The sequence below is a fragment of the Channa argus genome, chromosome 6 (assembly GCF_033026475.1).
Source record: "Channa argus isolate prfri chromosome 6, Channa argus male v1.0, whole genome shotgun sequence".
In the NCBI taxonomy this organism is placed as follows: domain Eukaryota; kingdom Metazoa; phylum Chordata; class Actinopteri; order Anabantiformes; family Channidae; genus Channa; species Channa argus.
The window spans coordinates 5,168,574-5,188,943 of record NC_090202.1 but is presented as its reverse complement, the minus strand read 5'-3'; the positions used below and the strand labels follow the sequence as shown (position 1 = coordinate 5,188,943).

The window sequence follows — 20,370 nt, the reverse complement described above, 5'->3', positions numbered from 1 at the left end:
CACTCTGGCTCTTTCTGTGTGCTTGTGTCCGTATGCAATGGCCACCTCTATAAAAGGGGTGGCAACCAGCTTGGGACCAGCAACAGGTAAGATGTCAGCCAACCCAGGGTCAGGAACAGATTCAGGAGCCGGCGAGGCATCACCGGCCCGGATACAGGAAAAGGAACAGATTCAGGAGCCGGCGAAGCGTTGGCAGACCCGGAGACAGAAAACGAAGCAGGATCTGAACCGGTGGAGGCACCCGCAGGCCCAGAGACAAGAACAGGAGCAGGATCAGAACCGGTAGCAGCACTAACCAGCCCGGAGACGGGAACAGGAGGATTAGAACTGTTGGCGGCATCCACCGGCCCAGAGACAGGATCAGAGTTGGGGCGTCGACAGACCAGAAGGCAGGTGCCAGAACAGGATCAGAGTCGAGGCCAGGCGAGGAGACAGATACAGGAGCTGGACCAGAACTGGTAGCGACGTCTGTTGACCCAAAGATAGGAACTGTATGAACAGGAACAGAACCGGAGGCGGTGGCCCACTCTGAGACAGGAACGGGGGAAAAGAGAGTATCACTAGACCCAGGACCAAAGGCAGGCTCAGGGGTGTCCCTCAAATCAGGGGCATGGTTGTCAGCAAACTTGGGATCCAAAACGTGAACAGGTGGGACGTCCTGGTCGGGCGGAGGTTGTGCCTGTCTTTACTTTGCCCTGAAAGCCCCTAAGGAGTACTTGGGGTATCCACTCCCAGTCCAATAGCCAAAACCTGGACCTTATAATCTCCTCCATTTGATGAGCCCCCGCACAGCAAACCGGAGCTCTCCATTTTCCCTTGGAGACTTACCAGGATCCGATCGACCACAGGATATTGCTGTTGTTGTTCCAAGTCCTATACTGTACTTCCTGGTGAGTCGGTTACAGGGGTGATGTTGGAGTGAGTTGCAAGGCTGGAAGGTTGAGGTCTTGGGGAACCGATGCGGCAGGAAGTGGAGAAAAGGGGTACAAAATAAAAGTCCAGGACAGGAAGTGAATGTATGGGCCAGATCATGACAAACTCCCCCTCCATGTGTTAGTAGTATAAATCTGGCATGTGCACGCATGTGTAAGCATGTAACGTGCAAGCATGTGATGTGGTCAGTTTGGATGCCTGACAGATGAGGCACTAGCATGTGTGATCACGACAGATGTGTATGAACCAGTTCCTGCTACTCTCTTTAGTACTACTCTTATTTAGAACATGGTTGGTTATTTTTCTTACACTTATACTGTGTTGTTTTATGTCTTTAGCTGAAGACGTCATAGAGAGACGGATCGCACTGCGTGTCACAGATGCCCCATTGCATGAGGTCAGGAATGTTGTAGTACATAGACCAGCTTAGTTAATAATAAAAAAGTAACAGATAGTTAGAAATCTGATAATTGTCTTTTTTTAAAAACTGAAAGCCACCAACATGCGCCATATTGCCCAGTGCTAAAAGGAGAAGTGTTTTTAGGTTTTTCAGTGGAAGCATTCCATGCATAAAAAATGTCCGTACATATTTCATAAACCGATTTACACGTTTTTTATGAATGCTCATAAATACCGTTGTTTTCTTCAGGAACCCTACAGAAAGATATATTACCAACAATAAACTTTAATGATCTACACGTCGTTCACAATCCCGGAGTTCAATGATCTAGGAACGGACCTCTTCGACCACATCGATCTCCTAAACTTGACATCAGACTGTGAGTACCAGGTGGAAGAGATTGGCAATGTATTGACACCTGTTGTTTATAATCGTGTTGATAGTGATGAGGTGGGTCTTTAGACAAACAGGTAAACTTGTTGGTGTAGGGACTCATGTATAAACCTGAGGTGGCAGATGCGGCTGTTCAGACAGTTGATATAGCTGGCTCTGACCATTGTGATGACAACCATAGAGGTGACACATCTAGACACATCTTTACATATTGTCCCTGATATATAGTGAGTTAAAGAAGGGGAGAGGGGAGTAGATCTAATAAGTATTCATCAACAGTCAAGGCCATGGCACCATCAAGAAAAAAAAATTAAATCCCCGAAGGGGCTATTGCACGTGTCCATTCCGTCAGTGATGATGATGATTAAGATACATCGGCTACAAAAGCAGAATGACCCAGAGATGCTGAGTTACACATGCCTACTAGGCCGACGGGCAATGACTCTGATATCACTGGGGTGACGGAGTGGCTGTTCAATCAGAGCAGGATTTATTAAGATTTTCTGACTTGATAAAACATGTTTTGCATGTTTATTCCATGGGAAGTAGGAGGGATGTCTTAGAGAGCCAGATATATGAATTTGTATGAAGTATGAAAAAGCACTGGATGCCATGGTTACAGTACGCCTGAGTGTAATGCAGTACGAGAGAGCACACCCTGACGGATCAAATACCACCCAGTCAGGAGGGACTGGGTGGTCAGACAGTCAAGATGTGTGTAGTGTGTAATGCAGTAAGAGAGAGCAAACCCTGATGATGCAAATATCACCCAGTCAGGAGGGTCTGGGGGGATCTTCTGTGGTCCTAGCATGCAGACAGGTACCCAGATAAACATTCCAACATTTATTTCTTTGGAGTTGCGTCAGCATGTGAACTTGCATGATATTGATTTAAGCAGCCTGCAGGATGTAGCAAATAGGATTAGAAACATGTTAAAAGATGTGATAAACTGCACATTGCAAAACTCACCAGTAGATAGTTGTTTTAAATGTAGTGTTAACAGGTCCTTCACTGGCGAGTGACGTTCAAATTGTCCAAAATAGATGAGAAGGACAACGACTTTATTCTCAAGATTCAAGATTCATTAGTTCAATCCTGGTTACAATTAATCTAAGTATGAATAATATGAACAGATGCTGAAATATAATCGGAGCGTTTCTTCACCTAGCAACAACAGTGTCAGGTCACGAAGTCTGATATCTGACTCTGCCTAGACCCCACGTTATATAGTCAGTCTGTTTTACTGTGCTGCAGCTTCCTCCGTGAGTGTCTCTTTCACCGTTTTCTTCTTTATTTGGAGATATATACGTTGAGGCTGGTTCCTGATCTTCAGCCGCCCCCTGCTCTGCCATCTGCAAAACAACTCACTATGTCTCACACGCACACACTCACTATGCTCAGTTTTACTATTGCTTGTACGATATTCTAGTGACGCTATGTTCTGTGCACTTCTCTTAGCTATAATGACACGTTACATATGACACTAAGTTATTAATACGACTAAAACAAAAATATTAAGATATACTTAATATACTATAGTAATATTTCCACACTGATGATGACTTGAAATTTGCTGTTACCTTAGCTCTTATTAAAAACGGAGGTGGCGGTGCTTGTCAAAAGTTTCGAAACATCCCATACGATGATATAATTAGGAAGAAAACATGTTTTAACCTCACACCTAAAGATCCTACCATTGCAAACAACTTGTCCTTCTCAAAGTGTTTGGCCTAGTATTTATTTCCCACACAGAGCCCACAAGAAAGATTGGCATTTGCAAAAAAGACACATATGAATGTGGGGTTTGACAGCAACCCCATAAGGTGACAGATATTTCTAAGTTTGGAAAACGCCTGGGGTTTAAAATCATAGTATTCCATCATAATCATGGTGGCTTCACCTCATGACACACCTCACCCCCAGACAGCATGGCTTTATTTACACAGTGACCACTACCATTTGATATTGAATAAGACCTTTTTTGGATCATCCAAAATTTATAAATATTGTTACACACTAATAAGACGCCCCTGCGCCACAATTATAGACATCGATGTAATATGTGTTTTACAGAGTGTGACCATCCTGAAGCTGCAGTGCACAGACTGTAAGCGCATCTGCAAATCTAGTCAGCGCTATCGAAAACAAAAACAGGACCCCCTACACAACACAATCCCCTGTGATAGGCTAAAATATTGCACAGTGTGGGAAGTTGTATACCGTCTCAGAAAGAAGGAAAGGAAGGCATGTTTGTCCTACCACTGCTAAACCTGCTAAATGTGCACATTGTGTACACAGAAAAAGCTTAGTAGAGACGACGCGCATAGTTGCTTCATACAGCCTATTAAAAAAACGTCTCAGAACATGTCTACATGTCTTTTTATGACTTTGAAACTCGAATTCACGATAGCAGTCACCAGGCTAACTTTGTATGTGCTATGGATTATGAGGGGGATAAATCGTGTGCTACTGGTCTTGAGTGTGTAAAGATTTTTTTTCAGAGCGCTACAGGTGTCCTAAATACAAAGGACACACCTTTATTGGACTCAATGCCTCAGGAGATGATTCTTACATAGTGGTAGAGCAACTGGTCAAACAGGGTGGATCAATAGTTTCAGTTTTCTGCCAATGCGTTTATCCAAAACATCTGAATCACTAGGGTTTAGTCATAAACTTGCAAAAGGTAATTTCCCTCATAAATCTATGAAAAAACAACACTATGTGGGGTCATATCCACTTGTCAGTTTTTATGGCTATGACATGTAACCTGGTTGCCCAGGCAGGGTTAAAATATAAGTAGGTAGAACAAAATATTAAATTAAATTAATTATTTAATTAAATTATTTTAATTATTATTTTAATTTAATTATTATTTAATTTAATTAATTATTAAAATGGTATGGATGTGTCAATGAAGAGATTTTTGACTTTCAAAAAGAGCTGAGAGTCTATGGTGTGAATTGTATGAAAGTCCTGCATCAGACATGTCTGATCTGTCCTGACCCTGACCGTTTAGCTTCGCCACGCTGGCATCCAGCTGCATGGGGTGTTCAAGACACACTTTCTCCCCAAAGATACCGTAGCTCTGACATATGATGGTGCCTACACAAACCAGCATAAAACATATTCAAGTGTCTCCATACAGTGGCTAGAGAATGTAATAGAGGACAGGCACGCTGTAAACCATATTTTGTGGATGGTTATCACGCCCGTAAGATCCCTAATAGGTTGGTCTAAGTTTGTGGCTTTGAGGAGGCGGCACAGGGTGCATGTTGTTGTGATGTGGGAATGTGAATGGGAGACGCTTAAAAAAAACAACATCAGAGTGTAAGAATTTATGGCGGGATACACAAGGCCCGGGTGTCTTGACCCGCAACAAGCATTGATTGGTGGGCGAACTAATACCATGAAGCTTTATCACAAAGCTGAACAGGGAGACAAAATTAGGTATTATGACTTTACAAGTCTGTATCCGACTGTGCAAGCCCGAAAACCATGCCCTGTAGGACACCCCTCAGGTTATCTTTAGGAATTCCCATTGATAAATATTTTGGATTTCTTAAATGTACTGTTCTATTCAATTCAACTTTAATTATATAGCGCCAATTCACATCAAAGTCAAATAAAGGCACTTTACAGAATAAAGTCAAGACTATAAAGATGTATAGAAGAGAGAGATCTGATATTTAATAATCCACATTTAATAGTTTTGGGGTTAAATCCTTATTTTAGAGGGTATAGATAATATTGTGTACATATATTCATGCTGGCAATCTCTTTATGACCAGTTGTTAAGAATAAGAGAAATTCATTTTTTGAACAGAATGCCAGACTCTTTATGCGACGATGTGCTTCTCCCCACACACCAGAAAAATCTACTAATTATAGATGATTTAATGAACATGTCAGGAACAATGTAGAAGTACAAAATGTTTTCACTACATATGTTCATCATAGAAATCTTAGCTGATTGTACCTGGTTCAGAATCTTTTTATTCATGGTAAATCAAGTAGGTTAGAAAAAAAATCTATTTAGTGTTATTTAAAAATGAACATGACAAATACCAAATCACATTATTTTACACATTATGTTATTACCGGTTCCCCGGTAATAACAGATTTTTCCTGGACGCTTTTAATGACGCTAGAATGAATTTGAATGCTTTACATAAAGCACCTCCTAGCGTCAGATTAGCCATAGTGAACTATGCCGGGCCTGACTTTATAAATGCGCTGTGTGAAATTGCAGTGAACGTGTTACGGGGCAACATACCGCTGACAGACAAAGCTGGTATTAGATTAGTGGCAAACAAGAAAGCCGGACATTTACAAATGAAAAAAACAATTAATCAGTGCCGGGGATTCTTACCGGCTCCTTTAGGAGCTGCCGTTCCATTCATCCCCAGTTTCATTACACTAGAGTTACACGCTGAGCGCATTTTACTTTGAAGTAATGCAGAATGCCCCGAAAATTTATTTGATCCCACAGAACCAGCTGGATGCTTTAAAACAGCATCACCACAATCACAATACAGGGTCTATCAGACAGTCGCCGGAAAATGAACGAGATAAAGCTATGGCCAATATTTTGAGCCCGCCTGACACTGATTTGTATGAAAAGGCCAGTAATATAAAACCTCTGTACAATTATGTTTAAGAAGCTTGTTAATAACAGGCGGGAATTGAACATTTTCTCGCAAGTGGTTGCATGGAAAGACACCCATGAAATCTTGCTGGTCATACCTTTAAGAATACCATAGTTCTATAGTATTCATGATGTCTAATATAAGTCCATTAAAATCTGTCTTCTTGCAGACACTTCCAGAATCGATTCGTACACAGAATATGCCATAATGGTAACTGTGCGAGGGACAGGCGGTCTAAAACGAGCTTTAGTCTGACATTTCCACTTTTAACCAGCGCATCTGGATCTGGAGCCATATTAAAACAAAATAGTGTATAGCCTCCAGCAAAATCCTATATCCGATATATATGATATCGCCAGCGAACTGTCTTTTAGGTGTTTCCCTGTTGTCTGTATCAGCTGATAGTTCTTGCCAATGCACTGGCCCCTACTAAACAATGGCTGAAACGGTTTGGAGAGATATAGCATCCTATCAGCATAAAGACTCATAAATTGATAAATGTTGGAAATTAAATGGATTGTGGGCTTAGCTCCCTGTAAATGCCCTGTTGTCAACAAACGCAATTATGACAAATTTAGGGATTTGAACTATATGAAATTTGTCATGGTAACACACTCTACTACTGAAAAGGTATTTACACACATTATATGTCTATAGCATATTTTGCATTAGTGTGTTGCAGGGCCCAGCTGTGGGCCAGTCCCCCACTGGGAGGCACCGCTACTTTTTTAATAAATAAAGTGGTGGAAACAATACTGACATTGAACAGTGTGTAGACGTATTCAGACAGAATTAGTTTTTTGATTGTCTAAATTTTATCTTTATATCAACTCCGTTCAATAATAATTTCTCCTGAAAGAACAGATCTGCGTTATCGGGGCTTTTAACTCCACTAAACAGCTGTCTCGGGTGTAATCAGCCCTTGATGCAAGGCCTTCTTTGTCACCATCTATTGATGGGTCGTCCATGTTATTAGATGTGTCCATGCAAAACATACTGAATTGCGTGTGTAGAATTTCTCTCCCATAGTTTGTGAGCAGTGCCAGAATGCCTCTATATGGATAAGTGCTGGAGGACAGTGTTATAAGAATGTCCCCCAGTGTTATATCCACCTGTGAAAAAAGGGACGCTCCCTAATAATTCACAAGTCCAACGTTTGCCCCGTTTGCAATATTTGATCCGTCGGGGTAAGTGATTTTGAAACGGGTGTACAGGTATGTATTATTTAAGTCTAGGCAATGTAGAATTCCAGAGGTCTGTTGGACGTGATTGTAGAGAGCAGTGAAATTTCAACATACGTGGATTTCTCAATACTTGGTATAGGACATGGCAAAAAGGTCGAGCTCGCTCTTCACACACTCTTGTGACTGGCTGTGTATCAGAGCCATTGTTCATTTTAGAAGATGTCAGTACTTTTCAGGCCGGTGCTACGTGGGGTCCTGTCTCTTTTGCGGCCAGGTTCCTTCTTAATCTTCTTCTTAATTAATCTTCTTCTTAACTCTTCCATAATCCTTGCTGTTTTACAAGATTTTTTCCTGGTTTTGGGCTCTGCGATGCCACGCCTACATCCCACAGGAGCTCTTTTTATTGGTCTTTTACATTACACAGATAGCTTGTTTCCCTCCTGCTTCTGCGTGCTTCTCCCAATATTAGACACCGCATCACCCACAATACCCTGATGCTGCTTTTTTTCAGATGAGGAGCCGGTGCGATTCGTCGAAGAATTTACAATGTTCAAACTCCCAACCACTTATGGTGAATATTTTTATACCAGTTAGTTATTTGATAAGTCATGTTCTTTAAATACACAAACTGTTAATGTATTAATGTACTCTGCGACTTTACAAAATTTTAATGTTGCAGTCTATAACAATAGACTGGAGGTGGATTTCGCAGATGTCTAACTCACAAGTTAATAAAATTTTAATTGACCCCTTTAATTTCAAATACCTTCAACAACCAAAACACATTCTTGTTCATTAACCGTGTTTGCACATGTGTGGGTATCATTGACCTTTTCCTCCTGCTGAATCGAGTTGTATCATTCCACTTCAACAATCTCTTTATATTCATGGAAACTGAGGGCATACTAGACTCCACAGATGAACTCCACCTTTTTGTTTCCACTACATCTACATAATTTTCCAACCACTCAATCAGAACTAGTAGGAAATGTTCCTTAAGTTGATTAGGAAGAAATATGAAATCACAAATGTTTGAAACAGCCTAACAATCCAAGAGTTGTAAAAAACCAACATGTATCACAGTAAAACTTTAAGCAGTTTAAATCTGAAGCCTCCATTTAAGAAAATGCTTTGCTGTACCAAAATAATGCTATTTATGTGCGACACTGGTTGCTTATGTGTATTGGACCTATTTGGTTATAAAAACTGATTCAGCAAACAAATAGTTTTGTGTATTAATTTTGCACCAATGAACTGTGACACATAACTATCTGCCTTTAGCTGCAGATGATTGGTTACATTTATTCACGCCAGAACTTCCAGCTTAATCAAGGCAGCATGATTTCCTAAAGAACTGACTCTCCCTTTGTCGAGCTACAGTTGTCTTGCTTAACTATGATTGGCTCAGCTAAATCAATCCTATGTGACAAGTGAAAGACTAAGAATCTACAAAGGGCCTATAACTTGACTTCAAATGAAGTAAAGATTTTAATATTTATACCTTTTTAACCTTCTCATACAAGTCAGGATCAATAATGTCTTTCAAGACAGGCTTCAATGAAGATTTGCCACCACCTAGGCAGGAAAAAGACTCCTGGTGTAGGACCACTATGAACAAAGCTTACGGCAATAGCTTGACCAAGGATTAAATACCAATATTCTCTTAGAGCTGGATAAAAACATAAGATTTACTGAAACCAGCAAAATGTGTAACATAACTAGGGCTAATATGATCCAGGGCCAAGTTCAATTTGTTGTTAATTCCCTCAAACATTGTTGACAGCATCAGCAATCGCAGAAATTCCCTCCTTGGGCCACCAAGATCAACTGCCTCTTCATCCATCCCCAAGTCATCTGAAAACTTGATGTACATCTGGCACGTGGGATTGTATCCTGCTGTTCTAGCTTTAACTCCACGGGCGCCGTCCGCTTCTCAACGCGTCTCTTTTTTCGCAGTGCACAACACTCCATTGCTGCATCCAAAACAGGTTCAATAGTAGACAGATCTCTGTGAGATCTTTCTATCTCCTCCTGATGATGAAATATTCCTAGAATACTGAAACAGAGAGATATTTTTATAAAGGAAAGTTAGAGGAAGGTTTAAAAGTATTAATGTACATTTACACCCTAAACTAAAGCAATGGAAAGCATGTTGAAAATTGGTGAAGTTACCCTTTAAATAAGCAGTGCATGTATGCGTCTGGCTTTTACAAAACTGGACTGTCACATCGCCACAGTAACCCCCCATATGCTAGTCCCACAATAATAGCAGGATTCTGCCCTCACCATAAAAAAAAAAAAAAAAGAGATCTTGCACAGGTCAGAAAAAAACACCAGGCCACTGAACACTTTTTATCGCCCTAAGGCAGGTAGATACCATCAAAATAGTCATCATACCAAATGTTTACAGACATATTATTACACATGTAGACCTTTAATACTGAACCACAAAGATCAGCTACAATAAATGGTAAACACATAAATATCAATAGGTAAAAGGCCACCATGAACAGGCAACAGAGAAACAGAGAAAGTAATTAACACGTGGGTACATGACTGATCTGTTTTAAACCAGAAGGATTTTTTTTTTAAAGGTTGAGCAGTTGTCACAGTTCCTGATATGAGCTAGCAGTGTATTCCATGACTTTGCTCCTCAACACCACCATTTGGCAAAATGTAGTCCTGCATTATTGTAAGTCACAGTTATGTATAAAATTATTTAATGGTGGAGAGGCAAGCCCATTCAAAACCTTAAAATAGAAACAGACATCCAAAAACATCTAAGTCTCAAATGTTAGACTTCTACTACTAAACAGGATATTACAATAATGAAAATGTAGAGGCTTCCTGTCTAAAATATGGTAAATGATCTGCACTTATATAGCGCTTTTCTACCTATTGGCACTCAAAGCGCTTTACACTGCTTCTTATTCACCCATTCACACTCACAAACACACTCATACACCGATGGGGTGTATGAGTGGCTCACTGGGAGCAACTAAGTTGGGGTACAGTGTCTTGCTCAAGGACACTTCAACATGTGACCGGAGGAGCCCGGGATTGAACCAACAACTGTGAGATTGGTGGACAACCACTCTACCTTCGTGCGCCACAGTCACCCAAATATGCAGCATTTTCTTGAAGAGAGATTTGAACACTTGCGAACACAACCTTTGCGATAATGATCTGGAAATAAACATTCGTACCTTTGATGCACGAAACAAATGGCTAGTTCACTTGTGTGGCAAATGTGCAGTGGGTGCACTGGCACAGTGGACAGTTCATAAGGTCGCGAATCTATGTCTATAAAAGGTCTGTCCTGACCCTCGGGGACCTGGGAGGTGATGAAATCTACTAAGCAATATCTTTCATCGGTTTAAATCCACAAAATGAAGCTTAACACTGAAATCTACCAAGTGGCCCAACTTTCTATTGAAATTATAGTTTGACCATAAATTATCAACAGCAATAAAAGCAACAATAAAAATCTTATAGGAATATAATGTTTTGCATTTATTTTCAAAGAAGCTTTTTTCAAAGTCTGGCATCACCTTCCTCTTTTCAAGGCATGTCTGTTTCCTTATTTCTCTTTGGGGAGGGACCTCCAGGAAATGAAAACAATGTAACTCATATCCATTAGCCCTAATGCACTTATCCCAAGAACACACTTAATTTCCATTTCCAAGATCAAGAAAAGCATGCAGTTGCACCAGCAAAGGGAACACTGATAAAACGACTGCTATGTTGACGTTTTGAAATCTGCCATATTGTTAAAATGCTCAGAAACTTTCGAGAGGATTTAAATGAAACATTCATAGGCGTAAATATGAATGAGCTGCAGGCACCACATGCTTAAGTGTAATCATCATCATGAGCAGTCATGCCACCATACGCCATAACAGCACTGCCCTCTCTGAACAGGCTGTTGGCATTATCTGTTACAGATGCAAAAAAAAAAAATTATTTGTTTAAAGTTTTCTAAAACAACAATAGCTCAAAATGGAGACATACAGCACACTTAATATTTAGTTAAATGTCCAAGGCTGTTTCACCTTTTGCAGACATTTTTTACAGCCATCTGCAAACTTATGGGAGAACCCTGTTGAATATTTGACCACTGTTCTTGTCAGACTTTTTAAGGCTCAGTTAAATTGGTTAGTTTTGTGGCACAGACTTGAGTTGTAAAGATGGTTCACATATTTTTGACATGGCTGATGTTAGGAAGGCATCTCCAAGTACATGTTTTATTGATTCCACAACCAGCTTTTGGGGGTCATTGTTCTATTGGAAAACCTAAGTGTGTCCAAGTTTCAACCATCAGATTAATAGTTTGAGGTTTTGCTGTAATATTGTCCATCTTTGTTATTCCATCCACTCTGTGCTTTGCAGGCAGCAAAACAGTTTGATGCTACCAATACTGTGCTTACTGTGTCTACAGTGTTCTCGGAGTCGGATGCCTCACCTTGACTCCTCCAAACTGAAATTCGGTCATTGTGGCTAAACAACACATTCTGTGTTTCATTTGAGAATAACATTTTACTCCAGAAGTTGTTTTCTTGCTATATTTGATCAGCTAAAATGAATATGTAAACTTAAAAGTGTCAAGTTTAGAACAGGGGCTTCTTTCTCGTGTGACGCTACTTTCCTCTTTCTCAAATCTGCTCGGAACTGTCAAAATAAGGCTGATCTTAATGTGAAACACCTTCATGATCCAAATGATACACCAGTCCAGTTGTAGTCAACCGTGATCACTACCAAGAAGTGAAGAGGTGCCATGGTTTGTCAAATTAAAACATATTGTTTGTGTCAAAATTTTAAAGCTTAAAATCTTTAGTGTAGCAATGCAAAAATTAGAAACTTGTGCAATGTTTACGACGGCAATCGCCTAAATGAACACAGACAGTAAGACAGTACAGCAGCACTTTAAGGCATTATTACACCCAACCCTCCCACCCAACTCCCCTTCAGCTGCTTCCCCCTCTTATGCCCTGCCCAGCCCATTACACTGTCCAGTATCTGTTTTCTGTTCTCTAATGTTTCCAGACACGGAAGAGAAAAGAACAAAAAGCTGATCAACGGTAAGACACTGACATTTTCCACTCCTCTTTACACTCTGTATATTCTCCTCAAACAGTGGATATGAGCTGGTGGAACACAACAGGTGCTTTCTGATCATTAAGTTTAGTTCACTTAGAGAACAATTTTCAGCTTGCATGTAGCATGTTATCGAGTTTAGAAATGGATGACTATTCCCATAAAAGTGAATTACAAGTCTTTGATCTCATTTAATGGTTTCATGGGTTTTTTAAGCCTATATGACATCTTAGTGATCTTATGATCTTGGTGCAATGTTGCTACAAAGAGGCAAACATGGGTTGTGTATTTTTTTTTTGTATTCTGTTGACTTTATTAGGACTTTCACATTTGTTTGATTTCAAAAAGACCAAACTGACATATTTCTCTAATGTGAAGATAAAGTGACCTGAAACAAAGAAATTATAATAGATTGATGGCTTAATTTTCCTGCCCAAGTGACTAACCCATGTTTTGTATTCTGCCAATGTCACAGTGGGATCAGGAAAATGTACCTCTCTTTGTCCATCCTCTTCTTGTTCATAGGTAAGCTCACTTCAAATCATAAACAAAGGCGATTTTACTTACAATACAGTAGATGGTCGATTGCAGTTAGTTTAGGCTTTTTACAAGGTAGAAGAACATTGAAGAAAAAGATTTCTTAACTGTCCATAATGTAAACAGCAACAGATATGTTTTGTAGGAAACATACCTTCTGACTAGTTTACATTTACAGGCTTTTTATTGACTAAAGCTTTATATTTCTATTAACACCAGTCTCAAAGAGGTGGCTGAGGTAGGTGGTAGTTCAAAGTTCAATTGTCACATTTGTGACAATGGTTCATTTTAGGCAACAATGGCCAAAGGTGGACCATCAGGAGAGGTAAATCAGGCCAATGTTTGTGGTCCTCCCAAAACTCTTGGAAAAGGGGAACCTGAAGGCAACTCATATTGGCACATTTTCCAATTTGTACATACACTATATTGACCCATATGAACTTTAGTGACATCCCATTCTTAATCCATAGGGTTTAATATGACGTCGGCCCTTTGCAGCTATGACAGCTTCAACTCTTCTGGGAAGGCTTTCCACGAGGTTTAGGAGTGTGTTTATGAAATACATAATACACAGTGCTCGCAGTCTTCGCTCTAATTCATCCCAAAGGTGAAGATGGGTTGAGGTCAGGACTCTGTTCAGGCCAGTCAAGTTCTTCCACACCAAACTCACTCATCCATCTCTTTATGGACCTTGCTTTGTGCACCTGAATTCATTTATTTGGATGGGTGAGCGAATACTTTTGGCAATATAGTGTACATTTGCCCCAAAACTCCCCACGTATAGGACGATTCTAGTAACCAGGGGGGTCTACATGGGCTTACTTGCCCGGGGCCCCCTTAGAGTCTAGGTTTGCCTCTGACAATCTTCTTCCTTTCCTTTTGGCTGTTCAACCGTTGACCCTAAGTACTTAAAGTCCTGTATCTTCTTTACCTCTGCTTCCCGTAACCTCACCGCTCCACTCAGAGCCAATCTTGATGCAGACCCACCTCCACCTTGAATTCCTCTGTCACATCTACAGCACTCTAACATACTTTTCTGTATCTAGCATACAAGTCATCATATGGTCTTTGTTTGCCATTTGACACGTCTACCTTCACCTTATGCTGCATCTACCTGTCTATTCTCCTCAGTCTTCTCACTGGTCCACTTCGTCTTAGCTAACCTCCTTGTCGACTTTCCTCTTTCCTGATGTATCATCTTCTACATGAAAACTTTACAACATTTTTCCTTTTTCAACTTCCACCACTTTGTCCTCTGCTCTGCCATAGTCCTCTTCATCTTCCTCACCACCAGAGTCATTTTACACAACACTATCCTGTTTTGTCTGGCTACATTCTCCCCTACCAATACTTTACAGTCACTGATCTCTTTCGGATTACAACATCAACACAAGATATAGTCCACCTGAGTGCTTCTATCCGCTCTTATATGTCTTATTTGTATACAGCCATTTCCATCCTCTTTGCAAAGTCTACCACCATCTGTCCTTCTGAGTTCTTGTCCTGAAGACCAAACCTGCTCAACACATTCTCATCACCTCTGTTCCCTTCAAAAACATGCTTATAGAATCTGCACCAATCACCAGTCTCTTACCTCTGAGGATGCCCTGCATCACTTCATCTATCTCACTCCAGATTTTCTCCTTCTCTTGTAACTCACATCCTACCTGTGAGGTATAACCACTAACTACATGGAACATCACACCCTCAATTTCCAGCTTCAGACTCACCACCCTATCCGATACTCTTTCCAGAAAATTCCTTACAAACTACTCTTTCAGAATAACTCCTACTCCATTTATCTTTTCATACACACCACAGTAAAAAAAACTTAAACCATGTTCCTAAACCTCTAGTCTTGCTACCTTTCCACCTGGTCTCCTGGACACACAGTATATTCACCTTCCTTCTCTGCATCATGTCAACCAACTCTCTATCCTTCCTTCTCATAGTACCAACATTCAAATCCCTACTCTCAGTCCTTCCCCCATGGCTTTCCTATTCTCTCTCTGCCTGCGTACACGCCTTCCCCTCTCTTTTTTCGACCAACAGTAGCCCAAATTCCACTGGCACTCTGAAGGTCAACAGGCCAGTGACGGTCTTTGTTAACCCGAGCTGCGACCGATCCGTTATAGAAGTCAGATTCAGTATGGAAGTTATGAGTCACATATTTGATTTGGGATGTGTTTTGCATCAGATGCCCTTCCTGACATAACCTTCTGCATTAATCCAGACTTGGGACTGGCAAAAGAAGATATTGGATTGTGCACCCTTGTGGTTGCCTTTAACAATAGCACTGTGGTTACGCTTTGTTTTTAAGGTAATCAAAGATATGTCTGAAGAAGCTTTTCTTGATAAAACCACAGTTGCTCCCAATTTTAACATAAAAACATAACATGAAATGTTTAATATCACTGTCAAAAGTAGATTTTATACTGGAAGATCTGATATTATAGTGAAAAATTAAATGTTTTCTGTGAATATTTTATTCATATGTTCAGTATCAGCATATTTGTGACCTGTACAAATATGTAAATGAACATATTCTTATTAAAACAAAACATCATGCAGTTTCAATCTGTTACCTACAAAACATGTTTGCTGTTGTTTATTTTGGCAGAAGTTGGACCTTGATTTCAGGGATTGGTCGGTTAGGAAATCGGGTCACGTGGTTGAGGTTGGGGAAAGCCATGGTCTAAATCAGTGGTTACCCACTGGGGGACTTCGTTCTGGGACCAAACCCAAAAAGGCTTCTGTCTGGACTGTGAACATTTTTAACATTAAAGTAATAAGTCATATTTTGATAGGCTTGTGTTTGAAAGTCCTTTTTATTGCTCATCCAATCAAGAGGGCAGCAGTCTAGCAGACCAGCCAGATAAACATTATTTCAAGGCTTAAAAGAAAGCAGAAGTAACTGGTTAAATTCAGATTAGTGCATGTGAATGGGAAAACTATCCTTTTCCCAGAAACTACCCCTAATCCTCAAGATCAAACATTGTATCTACACAGACAGTGTATCACTTGAAGCCAATTAGCAGAGCAAGAGCTGCAACAGTGTGGAAACTGTAACTGTAACACAATGAGTGAGAGAACAGGTGGATTGTTTTAAATTTAGTAAAATTGATACTGAAATACTAAATATGCACAAACATTTGGTATAAAAAGTTAGAGCAGACAAAATCTCAGGGAAGAAAAAAGGACCAGCAAACATGAAAGATTTCTGCACTAAATTCTGCTTAGACTGTAATGTGTATTATTTAATGTTTCTGCCCATTTGACCTTCATTGATTAATTATTAATTTATTTGTCTCAGCTAAATTTCAATGCAAAATCACACACAAAAGAATTACGTACAATAATTTAGACCAGTAGTCATTTAAGACACGGACTTTTCTTCATAATATTGGTTCTGTTACAGGCCTACCTCAATTTTTAGAATATTGTCTTTATTAGAATAGGTATGCATTGGCAGAAATCTTTTTAAAATGCATGTCTACATGATTACAAAGAAAGCAGTTTGTAAAGAAAAACTTTTTGACGGGTAAAAGTCTGAATGTTGACAGGGGATGTTGTGAAGTGATAGGGCCTCCTAGACTTTTAGTTAAATAGCCCTAGTTTAGGCGATCAGCCATACAAACAGTCTAAAAGTCTAAAAAGTTAAAAACTTCTGGCTGAGGGTAAAAGCAGAACATCTTGTTGGCACTTTGTCATCTTTGTTTGCAGCCAGACGCTTCAGTCAGGTATTGTTCATTATTTCCGTCTTACAGACATTGCAGCATGTTAATTGACTTGTGTTAATTATGAGCTTCGGAGTCTCAGGAAACTACTAGGTATATGTTATCCCTTTAGGTATAGTCAATTTTACATTCTTTAAACTTGTGCTATTTAGCTACATTTAAATTAAAAGAGTTGTAACTGTTGGGTCCATCTTAAAATGCTAAATACACTATAACTTGGTTTTAACAAACAACATGCCATTTGATTGCAGGTTTAAATTCAGCAGCAAAGCAAGGGGATTTTGGCATTTTTGAGCCTTGCATCACTAAGAATGGAACACTCAGGTTCAAGCAATACACTCATTTATGTGACTCAGAATTCAATTTTTGCAAGTTTTGCCATTAAATGTGAATTCAAAATATTAACCAAAACATTTGTATCCCATTAAAGGTTACGCTGCTTTTATGCAGCTTGTTCTGAAACTACATCATTCACCTGCAAAATTACTTGGAATGGGACCGTGCTGTTTTATGCATCTGATGATTCGTGCAAGTTACTTGACCATGGTCAGCAATACACCAGCCAAATCATGAACTACACCTGCCAACTGATGCGCAGAAAAAGGAGAGAAGAAAAGCATATCACCATAGACCACACTATACGTGCAGGAAAAAGTTAGTATTCCTTTTCATTTAGAAATCAGATAATATCTACCTTGCTGAGCATTTACACTGTCATTAGCATCTGGTGCCCAGCAGCACGTTAATCCTGACCTAGTACTGCATGGATAAAGGTTATCAGCACAGGGTTTTACACTAGTTGCCCTTCCACATGCAACCCTCCCCAGATTTAGTGGGCTTGGGACTGTCGTTCAGATTTTTACCAACTTTTGCAACTTTAACTACTGAGGTCGGGCAGTATTCCTTCAATAATACACCAACAAAGTTGCTAAAAAGAGACCAGTTTCTCGACATAAGGACTTCTGCACTATTTAAAGCGGGAAAATTTTAAAAGTATTAGTACTCACTTTCGTTTTGCATTGTAAAGGTTTTTCATATTCGTATGAAAAACATTTCCACTGGCAAAGTAATAAGAAAGTGATCAAATTCAAAGATCGTTTGATAAGTAGAAGAATAGATTTACCTTATGTCTTAAAATAAATGATCAAAGCTCCTGTGACATTTACCGAGGTGCACTGCCAATTCAAAATGTGTAAGAAAATAATCCGACGCAACAACTGCAAACTCATAATGGGAAGACTGATCCCAGCAAAGAGCACAAAATACTATGTGATGGTAATAAAAAACAGCAAGTAGCCTCCTAATGGACTGAAGAAACCATTTCTATTTCAAAAGAGGAACACATATACAGTGCATGTACTGTACAGGACATATATTATTCAGGATACATTCCATTTCCTGTCCCAATGTAGTGATATACAGTATTTTGTTTTGTTTTTTGTTTTGTTTTTTTGATGTGATAGTGATTTTTGTGTACAATGTTACAATAGTGTTTGCTCACAGTAACAGTGAACATGTGCAATACTATGAATTAAATCTAAATGAATGCAAAGCTCAAAGATCAACACAATCAAAAAAAAAGATGAAGATGTGAAAGAATGTTTTCATCAAGGCAGAAAAAATACAATGCATGCTGGGAAATGGTGGTGGTACTCACTTCAAAACTTAATTTATTGAGTTGAGTTAACCGTCAGCAAATTACAGTATTATTGTAATATAAAATATCATTTCCGGTTTAAAAATCCCCAATCAGTACAACTTGTGTTGTATCAACGCGTCTGGAATGAAAACAAGATATTCCAAGTGTGTTTCGCTTTCAGTCAGTTCTCAACTGTTCTAACAATTAAAACCTGAAAGTGATCCACTTTGATTTATGCTAACAAAAGACTCCATCAAGTTCCTAAAGGGTGCTGCTAATGTCTCTCTATCTTTGTCCTCAGAGGCTCTGAAGCCATGTACTGACACCACAGGCCTACTTCTGCATCGAGCTCAAACGTTATTGTGGATTGTAATTATGTCTCTGTGGAGGCTCCTTATTACAGATAGCTAAGCAGCAGGAGGGATCAGCTGTCATCCACTTGTGGATCATTGGTGTGGATTTCCTTAATACCCATGATTCATGTGTTTTACATTAAATTAGCACTTTTAAATAGAGAAAACACACATTTCAGTAGATCCATTATGACATGAGAAATGACAAGAGTTCAAATGATTTCAATGTGGTACATGTACCATGTATGGATGTTAGTGTTTTTGAAACACTTTATAATACAGCCTGTGGTTCAATGTGTAACTGTGTTTGATAAATCCCAGAACAATAAAGTACTGACTGGTTCCTGATGATTCTTAAAAGTATGTATTGTCCATGAGAAGAAAACAAGTCTGTGACAATGATGCAACTATTACACCAGGTTAAACTAAATATACTCTGTGGTGTTAAAGACTTGGTCTTCAGGTAATGGCCAGCAGATGAAGGAATGAATAAAAAAAAACTTAAAATGCTAAACGTGTTATGGCACTGGTCAACATTAAACATTTAGATTTATTTTTTAGATGTTCCTGTGGTGTGACAAACTCAGAACACATTCATTACTGCTTTAGGTGGACTTTTATTATGTGGGATCCTAAGCTGATATCAAACCTAAGATTAATCAACACAAGATACCAGAGATCAGTTAAAGGCACCAAAAGTAACACGTTTATTTACATCTTATATACATTGGTGAGATTTCTGACTCAGCCCTAAAGGAGGGTGTGATGGCCACAACCTCGGCCACACCCTAAGTTTGTTCAGTAATGTTTTCACTTACCTTTTACCTGAAGTTTAGTGTCTTGCTATTAAGTTTAAATTGAAATTCTCTTTTTCGGGATTTACCATTCTGCTGGTCCGAGGGTCTTGGCAATTCAAATAAAAGATTGGATTGAGGCCTGCATCAACTTTAAATACTTTCTACTGGGCCTGGACTGTAACGAGTACCCAGTTTGAAGCAGGGAGGGGAAAATATGGGGAAAATGTTTCTTTAGAGGTTAATAAGCTTTAATTAGTTCATTATTTTGTTATTGCTTTTGCATATTTAAGTAATTGGATGATGTTACTAAACTGTTTGTCTATAGTTTGTTCATAATTTGTCTAGTTACAGTTATGTCTACCCCTTGTGTGTCATATTGGTTTGGCCAGCGAGTATATATGTTGCCCCTTGTCTGTCACTTAGGGAGGTCAGTTTTGTCTCAGGTGTCGTTAGAACTTGTGTTGTAATTTCAGTTTGATAGTTTGATTTTAGCAATCTTTTGTTGACCTCTTTTAGGGCCCACATTTTGTTAGTAAATTTAAATTTCTTTGTATGTGTTACATTTGGGAAATAAAACCAATTTTCTTTTGCAAGTTTATTACTGTGTCCTGTGTCTGCCTGCTCGGTCCCTGACAGAGGGTGTATGGGGGTGAGAGT

General features: G+C 39.4%; 1 long non-coding RNA gene across 1 annotated transcript; it reads left to right on the top strand.

Moving 5' to 3' along the window:
- The first annotated feature begins 12,563 nt into the window (after positions 1–12,563).
- LOC137128408 (uncharacterized) lies at positions 12,564–20,286 on the top strand. Its single transcript, XR_010914560.1, has 5 exons — positions 12,564–12,634; positions 13,126–13,175; positions 17,176–17,248; positions 17,355–17,578; positions 18,865–20,286. It is a non-coding gene; the product is annotated as an uncharacterized lncRNA (long non-coding RNA).
- The last annotated feature ends 84 nt before the right edge of the window (positions 20,287–20,370 follow it).